Below are 23,657 nucleotides of genomic sequence, written 5' to 3'. Positions count from 1 at the left end.
AAAGTTGGAAGTGGTCCACATAAATATATAGACATAAATGGTTTCTTTTTATTATGGTGACTCTGTAAATTACTTAGAGAGGGCAGTAAAGCACTGTGAAGTGGTATATAAGTCTAAGTGCTATTGCTATTGCTATTTATGAAGTAAGATCTATCACTTAGCAATTAGCAATATTGAATAAGTACTAGAAAATTTTAGCATGGATCTTTAGTGCCTAGTGAGCCGTACTGGCACAGTTGTTAAAGTGCGGTATTGCAGGCTCTGCCGACTGCTGGGAACTTGATCCTGACCGGCTCAAAGTTGACTCAGCCTTCCATCCTTCTGAGGTCTGTAAAATGAGGACCCAGATTGTTGGTGGAAATATGCTGATTCTGTAAACTGCTTAGAGAGGGCTTTAAAGCACTGTGAAGCAGTATATAAGTCTAAGTGCTATTGCTATCTCCATCAAAGACTATCTTACACAGTGCTGGAACTGGAGTGGAAGATCTACATCTTAACTCTGGAATGTTTATACAAAATGTACAGTTCATTATTCAACAGCAGTACAGCAATTCAGCAACATAATTTCACAGAGGTTGCTATGTATGATTAATTCTCAGTAGGAGAAAAAGATCAACAGTGCTAGATTTTAAAAAAAGAGGCTTTGCATTTTTAGTATTCTCTTGCCAATTGGCAATAATTATTTCCTAAATAGGTCTCTGGTCTAGTTAGGAGCATTTATGCTGGTCTTGCCTGGACCTGTTTTCAAAGTGTAGTCATCACATTATCTCCAGACAGAAAGAAAAAAATGATCAATGTGTTGATTATGTTGAGTTCGGTTTTCCCTCCAGCCATTCAACCAACTGTTCTCCTTCGTATCAAGAAGAATGGCTGGCCAAAGGCCTTGTGATTCTTATTATCCTGTAGGCCACAGGGCTGACTCTTAACTTCTTGAACCCAAAGCAAAGTCTGATCAATTCATTCATAGAATTCAAAAGTTGTCTATCACTCGGGACAACATAACACAGATTTCTCCAATATGTTATTCAGATATGCTGGTTGATAATTCTGGGAAATGATGCCTCATACAATCAGACGAAAATAAGATCAGAAAGGGTAAAACACCATGTTCGCCCACAGAATGAATACTAATAGAGGTGTAATGCCAATGGCAAGGAATATTCCCATTGAAGTTGTCTTTCCAACACAAAAATAAACTGTGTTAGTTATAAGGTAGAGAATATTTGATTTAACAGAATAACAGAGATGGAAGGGACTTTGGAGGTCTTCTAGTCCAACCCTCTTCTCAAACAAGATACCCCATACCATTTCAGATAAATGGCTGTCCAATCTCTTCTAAAAAGTCTCTAGTGATGGAGCACTCACAATTTCTGAAGGCAAGCCCTTCCACTAGTTAATTGTTCTCATTTATTTATTTATTTGATTTGTCAATCACTTTACAAGATAATAGGTATAAGTATAAACATAGTTATGAATACATGAAATGGATACATATAAGAAAAAGAAAGAAACAATAGGATAGGGATGGTAGGCACATTGGTGTGCTTATGCACACCCCCTACACACCTCTTAAGAAAGGGGTGAGGTCAATAGTAGACAGTCTAAGGTTAAAGTTTCATTGTTAAGAAAATGTCTCCTTAGTTCTGGATTGCCTCTCTCCTTGCTTAGTTTCCATCCATTGTTTCTTGTCTTGTTTCATTTTCTCCTGAAATAACAATATTACCACAATGAGATATGAGCATCTTATGAAAATGCTATTCTCACTTTGAGTAATATTGTGATAGTTTTTTCAAGTCAGAATGGCTAATCACCTGTAAAGGTAGCCCTTGATCTATGACCTTATGGTGAATGACTATTCAAAGTTATAACAGCACTGAATGAATGATGTTTACAATTGGTTTTCACAATTCCATCTGTTCCAGCACCCCTATGATCACATCTGGGGATTTGGCAACCCATTCGCACTTATGACCAATTCCCAAGTTCCCCATAAACATGGGATCACCATTTACAATTTTACCTGCTGACTTCTCCAGAAGGTCAATGAGGAAGCTAGTAGAAGATTGCACATTGCCCTGGTAAGGCTCTTCTACTCAGCCCCTCTATACTATGCCATACTAGCTATTCATGCACCTCCACATACCTTTTGCACATGTCACACTGTCTATCCTGTGTGACACTCCTTGTGCCCCCTCCCCTACTTGTGCAGGGCCTCTTGTGCACCACCTCACACCCTCAAGCATGTTCTCCAACCATTCTTGTGTAGACTCTTACATCATCACCAACTCTCCCTGGCACTCCCTGCATGTTCCCTTGCTCCTTCCCCCCACCTGGCAGCTGCTTATCTTATATTATCTCCCTACTGGCCTAGGACTTGCAATCTCCTCTCAGCTTCCCCACCATTGGGACCTGCAACTTCTTCCCAGCTTCCCCCTTGTCTTTGATTATGGGAAGTCAGCAGGAAATTGCCTCACCTAATGACCATTGGATTCAGTTAATGATGGCAACCAGAACTGTAGGAATTGCCATCATTATGTGATACAGAAAAAAAAATAAAAACAAATAAATAAAAAATTTTTTTGTTACTAAACCTTTTTAAAGAGTTTTGTCCCACTAATGGTCACATGGCTCATGCAACCAAGTTCCTAATCCCCCTCTGAATCTGTTCCACTTGCCCTCATAAGTCAAGGACAACCTGTGATCCTTCTTCCCTTCTTATTTTACTGTGTGGTTTGATCTCTACAAATATCTTCGTAAATGTAACAAACCTTACAGTCTAATTTATCCATGTGCTTGATGGTGGCTTATATGTGGATCTTTTTATCAACAATGTCAGTTTGAAACTGCCTGATTTGGAATAATAGGAAAATGGAATCCAATAAATTACAAAGTACATCTATCACAAAGAGCACAGTTTTCCGTTAGGTTGGTTGTTGCTAAAGACAACACTACACAAACTACAAGAGCCAGTTTGGTGTAGTGGTTAAGGAATCAGGTTAGAAACTGGGAGACAGTGAGTTTTAGTCCCATTTTAGGGGAAAAGTCAGCTGGGTGACATGGTCCAGTCCCTTTCTCTCAGGCCTAGAAAGCAGGCAAACCACTTTCAACAAACTTACCAGGAAAACTGCAGGGACTTCTCCAGGCAGTCACTAGAACTCAAAGTCACACACATACGCACACAAATAATACTATAACGTATTACTAATTTATTGTGGCTAATGCTAATTATTTTCTTTAAATGTAATTCTAGGAGTAATTTCAAATAATAGTAATAATAAACTTACTATTAACAAATCAATTCAATCTGTACCATCTACTCTGAGGGTCATGTTAAAACTGCAGATCTTATGGTTGAAACAACACCTAATTTTGGACCTTACTGCTTCCTTCCCACCTGTTGCTTTTTCTAATTTTTTTGTCTGGGGAAACATTTTATAGAGACCAAAACTTTCTACACACATTTGTGCCATATTGATTGGTCCTAACAAAGGTATTGCTCAACTATGAATTTTAAATTTGTATTTAATAGACCAACTTGGCTGTGCTTGCTTTTTATCTCCAGAGGTAGGCTTAGCATAAATATTACTTATTTTTCCCATTTGTGACAGAAAACTGATATTCAGTGCTGTGCAAACTTCAGAATTAAAATCAGGGGAAAAATATCTACAGGGTTTTATTTACTGCCTACTTAGATTCATGATAGTTTATAATTAAACAGAATGATATTACACAACATAGCATAGAACCCACAAACTAGAATTAGAATTCATTATTGGCCAAGTGTGATTGGACACAAAAGGAATTTGTCTTGGTGCAAATGCTTTTAGTGTACATAAAAGAAAAGATACATACATCAAGAGTCAAGAATCATCAAGTACCACACTTAATAGTCATAGGATACAATAAGCAATCAAATCATACTAGGGAACAGTCAATGTAAATTGTAAGGATACAAGCGACAAAGTTACAGTCATACAGTCACAAATGGGAGGGGATGGGTGATAAAGAGTGATGAGAAGATTAGTAGTTATAGTAGTGCAGAGTTTGTAAATATTTGGACAGTGTTGAGGGAATTATTTGTTTAGCAGAGTGATGGCATTTGGGGAAAAACTGTCTTTGTGTCTAGTTGTTCTGGTGTGCAGTGCTCTATAACTACCAACTAATTAAGGTAACCCTCATAGCATTGGCACCCAAACACCTTGTTGACAATCCAGGTCTTAACAGCTTACCAAAGGCCAGAAATGGTGGGGCATTCTGGATCTTGGAAGGCAAAGTGTTCCAAATTTGGGGACAGGTGTGTCATAATGGTATTCCTTTCTTCTCGTATGTGTGGGAATTCTCATTTTACTTTTTGCTATAGAAGCACACAGACAGATGAAATATAACTATCAATCCTGTAAGAACCAGGAAATCACTTTTAATTGAACCTATGAGCATTGATGAATAGATCATAGCAGAGGTGCTATTCAGCAGGTTCTGACCAGTTCTGGAGAACAAGTAGCGGAAATTTTGAGTAGTTCGGAGAACCGGCAAATACCACCTCTGACTGGTCTTGCCCCCCTCTATTCTCTGCCTCCTGAGTCCCAGCTGATTGGCTGGGTCTTTTTTTTTGTTGCCCTGCACAGGACAATGGAGCTGGAAATCAGGTTAGTGGGGTGGGGTGGGAATGGGATTTTGCAGTAACCTCCCCCTGCCACACTAATTAAGCCACGCCTACCAAGCCATGCCCACAGAACTGGTAGTAAAAGTTTTTGAATCCCACCACTGGATCATAGATAAATCTATTATCTCCAAGTAGCCGATTGGCCACTGAACCTTGTCCCATTTGATGTTTCTGAGTCAACTTCAAAGATAAACTCAACACGGCAGCATTGTGATAGCATCCTCAGATCATATTCTACCTGTCTTGAGGTGAAGATAAAGTCCAACATGTAGGCACTTGTATATAGCAAACCCAAGTTCTCTTGAGAAAGACCCAAGATCCCAATGATCCCAATGGAGACTATAAATCCCTGAACCCATTGACTTCTCTTCCCAGAGGTGGGATTCTACTGATTTGGCCTAGTTTGGGTGGACTGGTAGCTCTGAAGATCAGCTGTTGGGCCCAACCACCTGCCCTAGCTCTAGTCTGTGCTTTACTTCCAGGTTTTCCAGCTCAGCTGCTTCACATGGCACAATGGATTGCCGCGCATCAGCTTTTTACACACAGGGCTTGCAGCAAGTGAGCTGTAAACGCAGTGCATGTGCGAAGCACACACTCACTGGACCGGTTGTTACCAGTGGTAATATTCTACCAGTTCAGCCCAGCTGGTAGCACCGATGAACAACGGAGACCAAACCGGTTCTCTCCAATGCTCTGCCCACCCACCCGCCTGGGCTCCCATATTAACCTTTATGTCCTGCTTTTGAAGCACAGCTGCTTTGTGCAGCATAGCAGATTGTCACACGTTAGCTGCTGAAGCAACAGGGAGAATGCAGGATTGCAGGAGGCAAGTCGGAAAGCCTCTGTGCCTGCACAAAGTGTGCATTTTGCATGCATCCGCACACGAATTGCTTCCACCAAGCCACACCCACCAAACCGGTAGTAAAAAAATTTGAAATGCACCACCGGTTGAATCCAACTGTCTATTCCACTAGCATGACAATTAAAGTCTTCCGATACCAAAGGTCTATCAGTCCTAGAATAACTTCTAGGATCTGGGGTGGCTGGTTCTGGATGATGGGTCAATTAATTCATTAATAGCAGCCCTATTCAATCCATAAAGGTGCTTACTTTCCATCACTGTTCTTCTCTTTCTACCTTCTAGCTACACTTAAGGTAATTTCTAACAGCAATAATTAATTGTATAGATGCAAGTGATCATTTTCTCGCTATCATATGAAGTTTTGTTGCTGTGGTAATGATTTTCGTTTTAGATCTCTCTCCCTCCCTTCCTCTCCCTCTCTTCATGTAAACTTCCATACACATTTCCTAAATTATATTCTATAACAGTTAAATTGCAAGCTGCAGAAAACAGCAACCTGGGCAACCCACGGTGATGAATCCTTGAAACAAATGTTGGTTATAACAAATTATGCTGAAAAAAACCATGTGGCAGTCTTAAGCCATTTGCCCCCATGTAGCCTGGCAAGCTAACAAGGTAAGATAGAAAATGAATATCGACTTCACAGTTTGATTCTTCTGGCATCAGCTTCAACAATTGTTGGGATACGTTTTTTCTTGCTTTTATTTTCATTCCCTCCCCCCTCTCTTTTGCTTCTTGCATGACTCACGTTAGACAACGGAAAGCACAAGGAAAGATAACTGCTATGTTTAACCAAATAGCCAAGTAATGCCTGCTGCTTTCATTATTCTCTGGGTGATGATGGCAGTCAGATTAATCAAAGGTGGCAACAGATGGGAAAATTTCATAAAAGAAATAGTTCAAATACATCCGTGTCCTGGGATATTGACAGTTATTGTTGCGAGGTAACAAGGGAATAAGCTTGTAACCATTTTTTTTACCAATTATAAAAAATTGAATTATCTTTTTGGGCTTCTGGCACACCATTCATTGATTGCAGTTGTGATTTCCTAATTGAGTTGTTCTGTTGTTTTTCAGGTTTTTAATTTTTCATTTGCCACCCAGAGTCAGAATAGAGAGGTGTGGCCATGTAAAAAAATAAAATTAAATTAAACTCCAAACAAAACCCCAGTTTCCAAAGATTGGCAGTACTGTAGATTCCCACTATTCTGAGGTAGAAAACAAACAAAAAATGTAAGATTAGCCTTAATGCAGAGTTATTATACCATTTTTAAAGGAATAAATTTCCATATCTAGGATTAACAAAAAAATCTTGGGGCCACATGGGATCATTTTACCCACTTTCCATCACTTTCATATTCATCTTACTCCATGGGTGTCAAACTCACCACATCATGTGATGTACTATGACATTTTCCCCCTTTGCAGAGCTGATGTGGGCGTGGCCTGCACACAATACATCCGGCCCTCGGGGTGCCAGTTTGGCACTACTGATCTACTCCATTCCTTATTTTTTCCTCACTACTCCTTTTAAGGAGCGTTTTAAAGGAATAAGTGTGGGTTTGGGTGTTATAACCCAAACCTGACTCTCCAAAAACAACCAAATCACTTTGAATCTACAGCTTAATTTTATTAGCATGCAAACAATAAAGCAGTGTAGACTGGACTCTCAGCAAATTAATGGCAGCTTGTTGGGTGGCCCTGAGCAAAGACAGAACCATAGTTTAAAAAAGACCAACGGGCCGGATGTGGCCCACGGGCCATAGTTTGCCCACCCCTGGTTTATATACTCTTGCCCTATTACATTACAAAGGGAAAATGAAGAAAAAGGCAGGCACGGAACAATATTGGAATATTTTGGTAAACTCATCTGTATGACTTATTATTTATCAATTCCTACCAGGTCAACATGACATATCAGTGAATTTCAACAGTTTGTTTATTGGGTCACAGATAGTGAATACAGCTCACATGTATAAGTAGTCTTCAACTTACAACTCCAATTAAGCCCAAAACTTCCTTTCCTGAGCAAGGCAATTATTGAGTTTTGCCCCATTTTATGATCTTTTTTGCCATGGTTGTGAAGTGAATCATGCAGCTATTAAGTGAATCTGGCTTCCCCCATAGACTTACTACAAATGGTGATTACAGGATCCTGGGAAAGTGCAACTGTCATAAGTACATGCCAGTTGCCAAGCACCCAAACTTTAATCACATGACCATAAGGATGCTGCAACAGTTGTAAGCGTGAAAATTGGTTATAAGTCACTTTTTTCAGTTGTTGTAATTTTGAATGGTCACTAAACAAATGGTTGTAAGTCAGGGATTACTTGTATATGGGAGAAGGTACTTTTTACCATCATATATGTCATTTCTTTTTAGAAGAAGGTATCTCCTTATAAATGATTGATAATTTGGAACTACATCAAGATTCTCAAGAATGGAGAAGGTACTTAATTGTTTGACTGATTATATTTCATCAAGTAGTTTTTGACTCCTAACAATAACATAGATTTTCTCCATGATGATCTGTCCCTTATCTGGTTTTTCAAGTCTTCTAACAGTACACTCATCACCACTGTAAATACCGTATTTATCGGCGTATAACACGCACAGGCGTATAACACGCATCTTCATTTTAAGGGGGAAATTTCAGGAAAAAAATTTTTAAAAAATTCTGCCTGCCTGCCTTAGTTTCTGGTTGTTTGGGAGCAGCCTGGCTGAGAATAATAACTATTCGCCTCTTTTACTCAGCCGAAGCTGTTCCGATTCAACCATTAACGAAGGCAGGCAGGCAGGCAGAACGGAGCACTGCGGGCGGGCGGGCGGGCGGGCGGACGGGGTGGGGGTGGGAGACGGGCGCTTCAGGAAGCTGCGGCGACAGGAAAAGCCCCCGCTTCTTTGAAGCAGTTTCTTCCTGTGCTGGTGGAGGAGCGAGAGAGCGACTGAGAGAGCTGACCCAGAGAGAAGGACAGGCTTCGGTTGCTTCCTCCCTCCCCTTCTTTCATTTGTGTCCTTGATCCCGATCCCAGCAGCATTCACCGAAGGCTTCTTAACATTATATCGGCGTATAACACGCATACATCATTTGCCCCCTATTTTCAGGGGGAAAAAAGTGCGTGTTATACGCCGATAAATCTGGTAAGTCTGTAAAGAGAATAAGAGGATGGCCAGCAGCAAGGTGGACTCATTCAACTTGCTGATGGCCATCCTCTTTCTTTCCTTCCAACTTTCCCAGCATTACAGCTTTTTCCAAGAGTTGGGCTTTCCTCTCTTTTTCAGAGAGCTGGGTTTTTTTCATAATATAGGACAATTCCACAAAAGTAGGTCAATTCAGTATAAAAGTTCAAAATGGAAATAAAAAGCTGAATTGTTCAAGAAGAATTGAACCCCAGGCCAAATCAATGCAAAAAAAAAAACAATCAAAAGATACTGGTTTTTGTTTTCTTCCTTCAAGACATATGAGCAAAAATATACAGAGAAAAGAATAACTTAAAATATGGTATTGAAGTGATTTGTGATAAGGCAATGAACTAATTAGTTCACTTAGTCTCTTTTCTACCCATTTGTGTCAAAAAAAAACTAACTTATAAAACTTCATAGAAGACTGGTTCTGGCTTTCCTGCAGACTGCAAGACCATTTTGCTTTCTTCTTCAACTCAACGAAGTATCCAGCATGAGTTGAATAGTTGCTTCAAAATATGGTCTGTCTTTCTTTCTCTTTGGGACGGGAGGGAGGAAGGCATTCCATCTACAATCTACCAATGACCCAACTGCTTCAATTCTGATCCATATTGTTTTATTTATTTTTTTATTTATTTATTTATTTATTTATTTATTTATTTATTTATTTATTTATTTATTTATTTATTTATTTATTTATTTATTTATTTTATTTTATTTTATTTTATTTTATTTTATTTTATTTTATTTTATTTTATTTGTCAAAAGCTTACAATACAACAGAAACAAGAATAAACATAAGTTTAAATACAAGAAATAGGAACTAATAATTGGGGACAATAGGACAGGGACGGTAGGCACGATTCTGCGCTTATGCATGTTCCTTACAGACCTCTTAGGAATGGGGTGAGGTCAATAGAGGTTAGTTTGAGGGTAAAGGAGTGGGGGTTTGAGCAGGTGACAACAGAATCAGGCAGTGAGTTCCAGACATTGACCACTCTGTTGCTGAAATCGTACTTCCTGCAATCGAGTTTGGAGGGTTTGGTTTTTTTTTTGTAGGTCTTGAGGACATAGATGGTACAGATCAGTATAGGTGGGTCCATACAGATCTGCCTGAAAAGCATAATAGCTCACTTCTGACCTTCAGCCTCTTTGCTAAATCTTGCAGGGTAATGGAGACTAGCCTATAAACTGAAGGCAGATCCACAATTTGTCTCTCTAGCTCTAGAGAACCTACATGTGACCTAAATGGTTAAAGAGTAACGAGCTGTTTTGTCACTTTACACTGCTGCAAATTATTGTCTGTATCAATACGTTTTAGGAAATCAATAATATTGGGGAGATAAAACACTTCAAAACAGAAAGATGTTGAAAATCTCACCCTTTTTTTTCAGGGCATCCAGGGGAAAGATTAAAACAAGCTGACTCATTGCTCACTCCAGGAGTTCCATCCTGAGTAGCTCAAGGTTAACTCAGCCTTCCACCCTTCCAAGGTCAGTAAAATGAGGACCCAGATTGTTGGTGGCAATATGCTGATTCTGTAAACCACTTAAGAGGGCTGTAAAGCACTGTGAAGCAGTATATAAGTCTAAATGCTATTGCTATTGCGTGATACACTTAAAATGGATGGATTTTTATCACATACTTATGCCAACACCTTGAGTATTCTTACCTCTTTCCCCACCACAACAGATACTAATACTAATAACAGCAGAGTTGGAGGGGACCTTGGACGTCTTCTAGTCCAACCCCCTGCCTAGGCAGGAAATCCTACACCAGACAAATGGCTGTCCAATCTCTTCTTAAAAACTTCCAGTCCTTTCCCTTGTATTAGTTTTAATAATGCCTCAGTGTGGCTTCTTGTAGCTATAAGGTAAAGGTTCCCTTCGCACATATGTGCTAGTCATTTTCGGCTCTAGAGGGCGGTGCCCATCTCCATTACAAAGCCAAAGAGCCAGTGCTGTCCGAAGACTTCTTATGATCATGTGGCCAGCATGACTAAATGCCAAAGGTGCATGGAATGCTGTTACCTTCCCACCAAAGTGGTCCCTATTTTTCTACTTGCATATTTACATGCTTTCAAACTGATAGGTTGGCAGAAGCTGGGACAAGTTATGGGAGCTCACTCCGTTATGCGGTGCTAGGGATTCATACCGCTGAAATGCCAACCTTTCTGATCGACAAGCTCAGTGTCTTAACCACTGAGCCCCCATGTCCCTATACAGTGTAGCTACAGAACATTCCAATTTTATTTCAATAGATACCCATATCAATTTAATAATCTGAGACTAAGATAATGAGCGACCACTTTCAGAAAATCAAAATTCTGTAGCATTTTGTTATTTTCTGGAATTGAAGCTCAGCTAAATGATAGTTCCAAAGAGCTAGAGGGGCACTAAATAAATTAGAAGCAGTGTATTAAAACAACTAATGGCTAAAATTAGTCAGCTGAAATGGAAAACAGTTGAACAACAAGCTATAATGTCTAAATTTCCTTGAGCACAATTGGACAAATACATTTCTCTGGCTGCTACTAAGTTATATTTGGACAGGAATTGAAAATATGTCAAGGACCCCCAAATTATCCCTTGCATTGCTACACATAAAAGTTTAGCAACCTCTACTAAGAGTGTCTTAATATGCAGGGTTTCACAAATAGAACTTATAGTCACAATTAATGTCTTAAAGATCCTTAGCCATGACATAACTTGACTGAAATGCAGCTGTAGCAAAATGTGTGATAAAATTAGGAGAAGAAATATATAATTGGGGTGTATGCAGAGATATAACAAGATGTGGACTATATGGATTGCATCCATGGCAGGCAAAACTTTTTGAAAACACTCAGGTATAATATATAGTCAGTGACAAGGGTCCATGAAGGAAAGGGTATTCTCACTGTGTAGCATGCTTCATTCTCATCTAATTTAAGCTTCACTAGAACTAATGTATTCATATAACTCTAAATACAGCAGTTTTCATCTTTTATTTATGCACTAAAATGCAGAAATGAAATTACCCAAATATTCAGAAAATCAACCTCTTGAACGGTGTCACATTTATGGCTGGTTTAACTCTGCTTCTCAAAGACATAAGTAGACATTAATTAATTCTGGAAGTATACAAGGTGATTATGCTTTTTAATGATTCATTTTCCCTTTACCCTTCATTGTGGATCAAATTTCCTGGCCAGGATTGGCAGAGAGGAGGGAATGAAGAAAAGAATCATAGAGCAAGCTGTAGAACTTTTAGAAAAACCAATAAAAGAAGCCAAATAATTTTCAGCCAAATAAATGTCTTAATTTAGACTTCTGCAAAAAAGAATTTAAAAGGGGGGGAGGGAATCTAGACCAGCCTAACAACCACAACAAAAGCCTAACAATTTATTATACTTTTTGTAGTTTGTTTCCAGATCCTGTAAAGGAGCTCATTAATATTATAGTGAAGGTACAGGTAGAGATAACTAGGATCCAGCACAACAGTCATATATAAGGTCACAAGCAAGTCTTATACTGATTTTCTGAATGATAATAAAAAAAATCTACACATATATTTAGACTTTCTGAAACATGGTACACATTAAGCACATGATTACTTCTAAGACCATTCCAAATTTGGTGATTTAGATGAGGTAACATTTTTAGAAAGAGACAACACTGATTTACTTTCACTTTCAGTCATTTAAGAGAAGTTAATGGAAATGAGGCAAGGCAAGCAACCCTTGTCAGAATTTATTTGGGACTTTAGAAGGGTCACAAGCCACTTCATGGATTGGCCTGAAAGAATGACTTTACACTATTTTAAAAACGCCATTGATCCAGAAGTAAAGAAGGCCTGTGAAATTAGGGAAATCCCAGAGACCTTATAATCGTGGTATGCCGCCTCCCTCAGCTTAGATCGCAGCATCAACCCACACAAGAAACCCCTTCCTGCAGCCCCGCCTAAGGGAATTGTGGCTAGGAGACAGCCAACCGGACCAGCCGAAACTGCTCGTACCCAACCCACCAGGGTGTTGAAATGTTACCGATGTGGCCAAGCCAGCCATACAGCAGCAGACTGTCTGGCCCCTGCTCCTGTACCACAAGCTCCACAGTTGAAGTCTAATCCAGCTGTTAGAGGTCAGAAGAATCAAGGAAGACCTCTGGGCAGGGGTAGGTTCACTAAACAGAGCTGGGAAAGCCCCCTCTGCACAGATAGGAGTAACGGACCACCAGACAGACACCACATCCCCGAGAACCCAACCTGCGAAGACGACCTTTAGAGGCGTGAATGCCGTATGCATCAAAAACATGTATCCTCTCCCCCTTATGAAGGACTTATTGAACCACCTGTCGAAGGGCAAGGTATTCACCAAGCTAGATCTTAGGGAAGCTTACTACCGGGTCTGCATCAAAGAGGGAGATGAGTGGAAAACTGCTTTTAACTGCCCTCTGGGTAGCTTCCAATTCAAAGTCATGCCTTTCGGACTTCAGGGGGCTCCTACAGTGTTTATGCAGCTCATCAATGAGGTGCTACAACTGCACCTTTACCGGGAGGGGGGGTCCTCGTGTACATGGTGACATCCTTATCTTCAGCAAAACCATGGAAGAACATGTTCAATAGGTCCAACAGGTTCTAGAAAGACTTGTAGCCGCCAAATTATATGTGAAACTCTCAAAATGTGAATTCCAAAAGAGTAGCTGGACTACTTAGGCTACCGAATATCCAACCTGGAGATTGAAATGGACCCCGGAAAGGTGAAAGTGGTGCTGGACTGGCAACCCCCCAGAACCCAAAAACAACTTCAAAGTTTCTTGGGGTTTGCCAACTTCCATAGACAATTCATTCCATCCTTTGCTGAAGCAGCCCTCCCGTTGATGGAGCTATTAAAAACGGGCCTGCGACCCACCAAACTGAAGCCAAGTCAAACCCTGGTTTGGACTATGGACTGTCAGAAAGCTTTTGAGACCTTAAAACACCTCTTCGCAGCTGAGCCCATTCTCCAGCACTCAGACATGACCAATCTTTTTATTGTCCAAACAAATGCAAGTGATGTAGCGGTGGCAGCCGTTTTGCTGCAGAAAGACTCTCAAGGCCGACTGATGCCTTGTGCTTATGTGTCCAAAAAGCTGACAGACACAGAGTGAAGGTGGGCAGTCTGGGAGAAAGAAGCATTCGCTGTACGATGGGCTTTATTGACTTGGAGGCATTTTCTAGAAGGGGCGCCAGAGGCCTTTGAGGTATGGACTGATCATAAAAACCTCGAGGCTCTAAAGACCCCTAGGAGATTATTGCCCAAACAACTCTGCTGGGCCCAATATTTCGAGAAATTCAACTTCAACATTAAATATATCCCTGGAGGGAAAAACGTACTAGCGGACGCTCTGTCCAGAAAACCTCAGTTTGACACCCACCGAGAGGAAATAGTACAAGCCTTAATTTCAGAAACTCAATCAGCAAGCCAAGTGACCACTCGAGCCCAAGCCAACTGCAACCCTAACTGCCTGGAAGATAAGGTGACTAAAGAATTGAAAACGGCCCTATTGACCGATCCTTGGTTCCTGGAGCATCAAACCGAGTTGACAATGAATGATGGACTAGATTGGAAAGGGACTAAACTTTATGTACCCACAACCCTGAGACTAATTGTACTAAAGTGTAGGCCAACTCCCAGCTGGGAGGCCACTTCAGATTCCTTGAAAACGGCCCTATTGACCGATCCTTGGTTCCTGGAGCATCAAACCGAGTTGACAATGAATGATGGACTAGATTGGAAAGGGACTAAACTTTATGTACCCACAACCCTGAGACTAATTGTACTAAAGTGTAGGCCAACTCCCAGCTGGGAGGCCACTTCAGATTCCTAAAAACCCTACATTTACTGAGAAGACAGTTCTGGTGGCCAAAAATGAAACCTGATGTCGAGGACTATGTAAAAAGTTGCTCAATTTGTGCCACAATGAAACACAGAACTGGAAAAATCCCTGGCCTCCTGCAATAAGTTGCTGAACCAACCCAACCTTGGGAAGAGATCGCAGTGGACTTTATTGTTGAATTACCTAAGAGTGAAGGGAATACGATCATCTGGACTATAATTGAGTTATTCTATAAACAGGCCCACTTTATAGCCTGCAAAGGACTTCCATCTACGAAAAAACTTGCAAAGCTGTTTGTGAAACATATCTATAGACTACATGGAGTACCTCATAGAATAATATCAGACAGAGGGGTACAATTTACCACAAAATTTTGGAGGGAATTTCTGAAATCCATTAGTTCCTCTCAAGGGTTATCCTCAGCTTTCCATCCTGCTTGTAACAGAGCAACAGAGAGAGCTAACACCATGACTGTACAATACATTAGATGCTATGTAAATTATCAACAAGAAAATTGGGCTGAGTTATTACCTTTTGCAGAGGTTGCTTACAATAATGCAGTACATAGCAGCACGGGATTGACTCCATTCCAAATCAACACTGGAATGGATTTTGTCCTGATGCCAGAGTTACCTAGACAACCTCCCTCATCCATGTCCCTAACAGAATGGATGAACTCATTAAAGAAAGGATGGGAAGATACAAAAAAAGCTTTGACTGAAGCTGCAAAAAATTATAAAAAACAGATGGATAAGCATAGATCCCTTCAACCGCCTTTTAAAGTAGGGGACAAAGTATATTTGTCGACCAAGTATCTTAGGTTGAAACTGCCCAGTAAGAAGCTGGGTCCAAAATTTTTGGATCCGTTCCCAATTTCAAAGATAATCAATCCAGTCACTGTCCAATTAAGTCTTCCTTTGACTATTGGGGAAAATTCATCCAGTGTTCCATTGTAGTTTATTAAAACCAGCTACTTCATCAATGATAAGACCACTGCCAATCACTCCCCCTAAACTGTTAACAGTACAGGGGGAAACACATTATGAAATTCAAAAAATTCTCGATTCTAGATTACACCATGGCTGATTGCAATATTTGGTCTTATGGAAAGGATACCCCCTCTCAGATGCTAGTTGGGTAAAGAGTGGGGATAAAACAGATAAACAGATAACAGATAACAGATAATCAGAGTTGGAAGGGACCTTGTAGGTCATCTAGTCCAACCCCCCCACCCAAGCAGGAGACCCTACACCATTTCTGACAAATGGCAGTCCAATCTCTTCTTGAAAGTCTCAAGTGATGGTGCTCCCACAACTTCCAAGGGCAAGCTGTTCCATTAGTTAATTGTTCTCACTGTCAGAAAGTTTCTCCTTATTTCCAGGTTAAATCTCTCCTTGTTCAGTTTCCATCCATTATTCCTTGTCTGGCCTACAGGTTTAGAAAATTGACCCCTTCCTCCCTGTGGCAGCCCCTCAAATATTGGAAGACCTCTATCATGTCTCCCCTGGTCCTTCTCTTTACTAGACTAGCCAAGCCCAGTTCCTGCAACCGTTCATTGTATGTTTTTGTCTCCAGTCCACTAATCATCCTGGTTGCTCTTCTCTATACTTTTTCTAGAGTCTCAACATCTTTTTATAATGTGGTGAGCAAAACTGGATGCAGTATTCTAGGTGTGGTCTCTAGGTGTGGATGTTCATGCTGATTAATTGGTTAACCAATTCCATGAGGATTTTCCCCACAAACCGAAGGGTCCTCGTGGAGGGGGAAAGGGGGTTAAGGATAATGTGTTAACTCCTGTATCTGTTTTTTTTCCCTTTTCTTTTAGGAGGAGGAGTTTTCAAAGGGGGATGCCTGTCAGCTTTAAAATTCAGCTGCCACATTTCATGGAAGTGGGGGAGGAGTTGAAAAGTTCAAGGTTATTCTGTATGTCGTATTAAGACATTCCAGTTGCAGTTATTTGGTTCTCGTGATTTATGAAGTGTAGAAGTGGAAGAAGAGAAAGGAGGAGAGAAGGTGGATTCTGTGTAACGCATGAAAATATTTCACTTTGGGAAATTGCCTTAGACATTACCAGATCTGTTTCTAAATAAATCAATTGAGAAAATGTCTCGGAGTGATTGATATCATGGATACTTTCTGGATGCCTTACATCTAGGTTGAACAAAATGTTTGGACCTTCTATGCCTTGATATGTAAGATCCTGTTCTTACTGTCCAATTTCCTAAATTTGGGAAGTATGGGTAGAAATTAGAAAATAGCGTATTTATTGTTATCCTAAATAAGTGAATATAAATGCAGATTACCTGGATGCTCTGGAATGCATTTAGAAGTCAGATAACAGATAATCAGAGTTGGAAGGGACCTTGTAGGTAATCTAGTCCAACCTCCTGCCCAAGAAGGAGACCCTACACCATTTCTGATAAATGACTGTCCAATCTCTTCTTGAAAGTTTCAAGTTATGGCACTCCCACAACTTCTGAGGGCAAGCTGTTCCATTGGTTGATTGTTCTCACTGTCAGAAAGTTTCTCCTTATTTCCAGGTTAAATCTCTCCTTGTTCAGTTTCCATCCATTATTCCTTGTCTGGCCTACAGGTTTAGAAAATTGACCCCTTCCTCCCTGTGGCAGCCCCTCAAATATTGGAAGACCTCTATCATGTCTCCCCTGGTCCTTCTCTTTACTAGACTAGCCAAGCCCAGTTCCTGCAACCGTTCATTGTATGTTTTTGTCTCCAGTCCACTAATCATCCTGGTTGCTCTTCTCTATACTTTTTCTAGAGTCTCAACATCTTTTTATAATGTGGTGAGCAAAACTGGATGCAGTATTCTAGGTGTGGTCTCTAGGTGTGGATGTTCATGCTGATTAATTGGTTAACCAATTCCATGAGGATTTTCCCCACAAACCGAAGGGTCCTCGTGGAGGGGGAAAGGGGGTTAAGGATAATGTGTTAACTCCTGTATCTGTTTTTTTTCCCTTTTCTTTTAGGAGGAGGAGTTTTCAAAGGGGGATGCCTGTCAGCTTTAAAATTCAGCTGCCACATTTCATGGAAGTGGGGGAGGAGTTGAAAAGTTCAAGGTTATTCTGTATGTCGTATTAAGACATTCCAGTTGCAGTTATTTGGTTCTCGTGATTTATGAAGTGTAGAAGTGGAAGAAGAGAAAGGAGGAGAGAAGGTGGATTCTGTGTAACGCATGAAAATATTTCACTTTGGGAAATTGCCTTAGACATTACCAGATCTGTTTCTAAATAAATCAATTGAAGAGAAAATGTCTCGGAGTGATTGATATCATGGATACTTTCTGGATGCCTTACATCTAGGTTGAACAAAATGTTTGGACCTTCTATGCCTTGATATGTAAGATCCTGTTCTTACTGTCCAATTTCCTAAATTTGGGAAGTATGGGTAGAAATTAGAAAATAGCGTATTTATTGTTATCCTAAATAAGTGAATATAAATGCAGATTACCTGGATGCTCTGGAATGCATTTAGAAGTCAGATAACAGATAATCAGAGTTGGAAGGACCTTGTAGGTAATCTAGTCCAACCTCCTGCCCAAGAAGGAGACCCTACACCATTTCTGATAAATGACTGTCCAATCTCTTCTTGAAAGTTTCAAGTTATGGCACTCCCACAACTTCTGAGGGCAAGCTGTTCCATTGGTTGATTGTTCTCACTGTCAGAAAGTTTCTCCTTATTTCCAGGTTAAATCTCTCCTTGTTCAGTTTCCATCCATTATTCCTTGTCTGGCCTACAGGTTTAGAAAATTGACCCCTTCCTCCCTGTGGCAGCCCCTCAAATATTGGAAGACCTCTATCATGTCTCCCCTGGTCCTTCTCTTTACTAGACTAGCCAAGCCCAGTTCCTGCAACCGTTCATTGTATGTTTTTGTCTCCAGTCCACTAATCATCCTGGTTGCTCTTCTCTATACTTTTTCTAGAGTCTCAACATCTTTTTATAATGTGGTGAGCAAAACTGGATGCAGTATTCTAGGTGTGGTCTCTAGGTGTGGATGTTCATGCTGATTAATTGGTTAACCAATTCCATGAGGATTTTCCCCACAAACCGAAGGGTCCTCGTGGAGGGGGGAAAGGGGGTTAAGGATAATGTGTTAACTCCTGTATCTGTTTTTTTTCCCTTTTCTTTTAGGAGGAGGAGTTTTCAAAGGGGGATGCCTGTCAGCTTTAAAATTCAGCTGCCACATTTCATGGAAGTGGGGGAGGAGTTGAAAAGTTCAAGGTTATTCTGTATGTCGTATTAAGACATTCCAGTTGCAGTTACTTGGTTCTCGTGATTTATGAAGTGTAGAAGTGGGAGAAGAGAAAGGAGGAGAGAAGGTGGATTCTGTGTAACGCATGAAAATATTTCACTTTGGGAAATTGCCTTAGACATTACCAGATCTGTTTCTAAATAAATCAATTGAAGAGAAAATGTCTCGGAGTGATTGATATCATGGATACTTTCTGGATGCCTTACATCTAGGTTGAACAAAATGTTTGGACCTTCTATGCCTTGATATGTAAGATCCTGTTCTTACTGTCCAATTTCCTAAATTTGGGAAGTATGGGTAGAAATTAGAAAATAGCGTATTTATTGTTATCCTAAATAAGTGAATATAAATGCAGATTACCTGGATGCTCTGGAATGCATTTAGAAGTCAGATAACAGATAATCAGAGTTGGAAGGGACCTTGTAGGTAATCTAGTCCAACCTCCTGCCCAAGAAGGAGACCCTACACCATTTCTGATAAATGACTGTCCAATCTCTTCTTGAAAGTTTCAAGTTATGGCACTCCCACAACTTCTGAGGGCAAGCTGTTCCATTGGTTGATTGTTCTCACTGTCAGAAAGTTTCTCCTTATTTCCAGGTTAAATCTCTCTTTGTTCAGTTTCTATCCGTTATTCCTTGTCTGGCCTTCAGGTGATTTAGAAAATAGCTTGACCCTTCATCTCTGTGTCAGCCCTTCAAATATTGGAAGACTGTTATCATGTCTCCCCTGGTCCTTCTCTTCACTAGACTAGCCATGCCCAGTTCCTATAACCATTCTTCATGTGTTTTAGTCTCCAATCCTCTAAGTCTGCTGCAATCAAACAGAGTTTTAAAAATCATTATCATTTTGATGTTGCCATGTAAATACTTCTGGATTCCTGGAATTTAGCAATCCATGGTTTATACCCCTGCCAAGTGCTTCAGTGTTGAGCATGGATTTAAGATTTATACGGTTTGTTTTCTGAGTGATTTAATTGACACAGCATGGTCTGTTTCTGCTACTTTTTTACTTTTGTCCTTTGCAGAGAAAATTGTTTCTTTTCACTCATTCCTGTCTCCAAAATAAGACAATAATAACCCTCTTAAAAATCACAGGTGATGATATATTGGAGGCAAGAAACAACTAGGTTCATGATATGAAGTTTCCTTTAGGGAGGAAATTTCTGTTGAAAATCTTGCCCAATCTAATGCAGAGAACATAACATTGTATAAAACCTGTTATCATCACCAAATAATATTTCCAGCTGTGAGAGGTAGAGTTTAGTGCAATTTGAAGTTCTGAACGTATTGTGGGTTAAGGGTAGGACAAATATCCTAAATCTTATTATTTGACACTTTTTTTCTTTCTGTCAGTCCCGGAAAGAAAATTAACTTAAAAACTGTATGGCAAGAGCTTTCAAATACTAAAATGCATGATCTGTTTTTGAGAAATTCTAAAAATTGAAATGCAGGGATATAATTGGTTCTGACTAGTGAATGGACTTGAAATTGGCCTACAATCATTGTATGTGTATTTATCTTTTCTCTGTGTCTCTTTCTCTCACAAACATTCACACAGAGATAAGTATGTACTCCTATCCTTGTGCAGTGTATTGTAAATGCTCAGTGCCGTTCAGCTGTAACAGAAACAACTGTTGAGGTAATTCTCCGTTAGGAGAATGAGTGCACACAGGGAGACGTAGTGAGAGTGGTGAGGAATAACACACAACCAGCACATAGATACACTGTATAGTAAAATGTAGGTTTTTACTTCCAGTAAACGGTTAAGTAAAGTTCAACAAACAGTCCAAGTCATACATGGTTATAGCAGTCAGTTTTCAATCCAGGGATAATCCAATAACAAAGTCCAGTATCAAAAACAGTTCAGTAATAGACTCACATCAATCCAAGAATAATGACAATCAGCAATAGGGAAATGCAAGAAACAAAAACAGCGAACATCAGAACATCAGAACATCGACCAACTAGCAACTAGCAACACTCTCTGGGAAACCAGGTTTCTGGCACCATTTTATGGCCGTTTGAGGAACCACACCCAATTACAATTTTTAGCATTCCCTGAAAGAGACAGTGTTAAAATGTCTGTCCTGGTTTATATATTTCCAACCCAACTGTTAGGTGATTTACATTCCTAACAACAACCATTTTCCAGTTAGGAGAAATAAACCCACATTGTGCTTTGACATACATCAATCCTGAAGTAAGCCTTGATGAATTCAACAGATTTTCTTATTACAGCTGCTGTAAGTCAGAAGCAGGACTGCCTACAGAATATGGTTAGAAAAGATGGTGGCTGCAGTGTTGCTTGTTTTTTTAGGTGTTTTACGTATGTGTATCAACATAAAATTCAGATGAAGGTTTCACCATTGTTGCAGCTACCATCTTGAACCCTTTGACCATAGTCTACAAATACCTCTGACACTAAGCTTGCCAGTTCTATTACCTACAATACCAGAGGCGTTTATGACTAAAAAGGTGGATGCTACATGCCAAGGACACTATGCTCCAGTGAAGAAAAAGAGAAAGTTCAGAGTAATAGAACATAATTGGCTAAGAATCAATGCCCCAAAGAGAAAATGTATGATTCACATGAAGAGAAGGGAACAGTCCAAGCAAAGAAACCCAATCCATGTGATTTTTCACTCCTTAGGTTTATGAAGGAGAAGGATAGAAGTATATAGCCAAAGTGTAGAATCAAGCAAACGTAAATTCATTTATACTATAAACTCACTCGCCAAAACCAACATCAACCATAAGAACCTCCATTGCCGCCCTGACCTAACCATACAGCAACGTGCCCGCTCCCGTGTACTCCGCATCGAACTCAAAAACCGTCTAGACAATGGAGAGAAGGACCTGTACATTGACTACCATGCTGACTGTATCAAAAGTAAGCCACGCAACCCAATACCCAGCTTTTACCCTCAACCACAACCCTACCTCAACCCATCCACCATCACCCAAGACTAGGCACGCACGCCCCCAACTACCTCAATTCCAACTACTGCCGGCCTTAAATGCAAACTACTCAATGCAAGAAACCTCGTGAATAAAATACCTGAATTTCTCTTCCTCCTAAATATGGCTAACTTCGACATTATATTTGTCTGTGAAACATGGCTCAATGCATCTCTCCCCGACTCTATTACCACAGTAAGAGACTATCATGTTTACAGATCAGATCGTGAAAATCGTCGAGGAGGTGGTGTTGCTATATTCTATAAAAAATCCTTACATCTAAAAAATATCCAAGTTACCCAGGAGCTTGCTCTTCCTGAAACCATCATCTGTGAACTATCCTCAAATATCACAATTCGATTCTTACTATGTTACAGAGCACCTGATTATGACATCGAACATGTAAACAAGCTAAATACATTACTAACATGGGCTGCATCCTGCCCATACCCTTTTATCCTTCTTGGTGATTTCAATCTACCTCATATTAACTGGACCCTAAATGATTGTACAACTGAAATCATACACACAACCTTCTACAATGCTATTACAAATCTGGGACTGGAACAACTAGTAATCAACAACACTAGACTAAACAACTGCCTCGATCTCATCTTCTGCAACAGTTTGAACCTAATTTACGGAATACAAACTAAAGAACCCTTTTACAGTAGTGACCACAATATGATCGACTTTTGTCTCAACATACATCCACACAAAAATCACCACAATGATGTAATCCCCTATTGTAACTTCAAAAAGGCAACTATGATCTTATAGACAACGATTTCTCATCCCTTGATTGGCAAACTCTATTCACTGGATGCAATACCGTTGAAGACCATTATAACATATTTTTACTTGAAGTCAAAAGAGTCATCAAACTATATGTTCCAACAACAACTCCCAAAACAAAACAAAAAGCAGATTACCCATATCAATAAGGAAACTTCAATCCAAAAAGAGATCACTCTGGCGGAAAAACAAATCTGGTCACGTTGCCAATTTCAAAAACCGATACAAAAATTTATGCCACCAGATAAAGACTGAATGCACCAATTATCACATTAAACAAGAGGAAAACCTTCTAAGCACCAATTCCACCCGAGCTTTTTACAATTTTGTAAACAACAAACTAAAAGACTCAAGGTCCATCCCTCCCTTGATAGGACCTGATGGTAAAGACTGCAACGACGACACCATTAAAGCCAACATCTTTAACACATTCTTTGGCTCAGTATTTGTAAACAGCAATGGATCATGCCCAGTATTTCCTAGCCGTACCACAGATAACAACAATGATCTAATACATATCGATTTCACAGAAGACAATGTCGAAAAAGCACTACGCAACCTAAAACCATCTCTATCTATTGGACCGGATGGAATATGTGCCTACTTCTTAAGAAAGCTATCCACTGCCATAGCCAAACCTTTAAGCATAATCTTTGAAAAATCTTTCAGGACCAGCTCCTTGCCTAACCTATGGTCACAAGCCACAGTCATTCCCATCTTCAAAAGGAGACCCAAGCCTAGTTGAAAATTACAGGCCAATCTCCTTATGCTGCGTCACCTGTAAAGTCATGGAATCAATTATTAACCAATCCATCATCCTCCACTTAGAGTCAAACAACCTACTCTCCAATAAACAATTTGGTTTCAGAAAAAAACTATCCTGTAATCTGCAACTCTTACACTGCAAAAACATATGGACGACACAACTCGACCAGGGCAAAGCAATTGACGCAATCTACATAGACTTCTGTAAAGCCTTTGATTCAGTGGTACACGACAAACTACTCCTAAAAATAAAATCCTATGGTATCTCTGGACAACTGAATAACTGGATAGAAGCATTCCTGTCAAACAG

Source organism: Notechis scutatus, chromosome 2 (assembly GCF_049901735.1).
Source record: "Notechis scutatus isolate UNSWTSFEM ecotype Mainland chromosome 2, rNotScu1.2, whole genome shotgun sequence".
In the NCBI taxonomy this organism is placed as follows: Eukaryota; Metazoa; Chordata; class Lepidosauria; order Squamata; family Elapidae; genus Notechis; species Notechis scutatus.
This window is presented reverse-complemented; position numbering follows the sequence as displayed.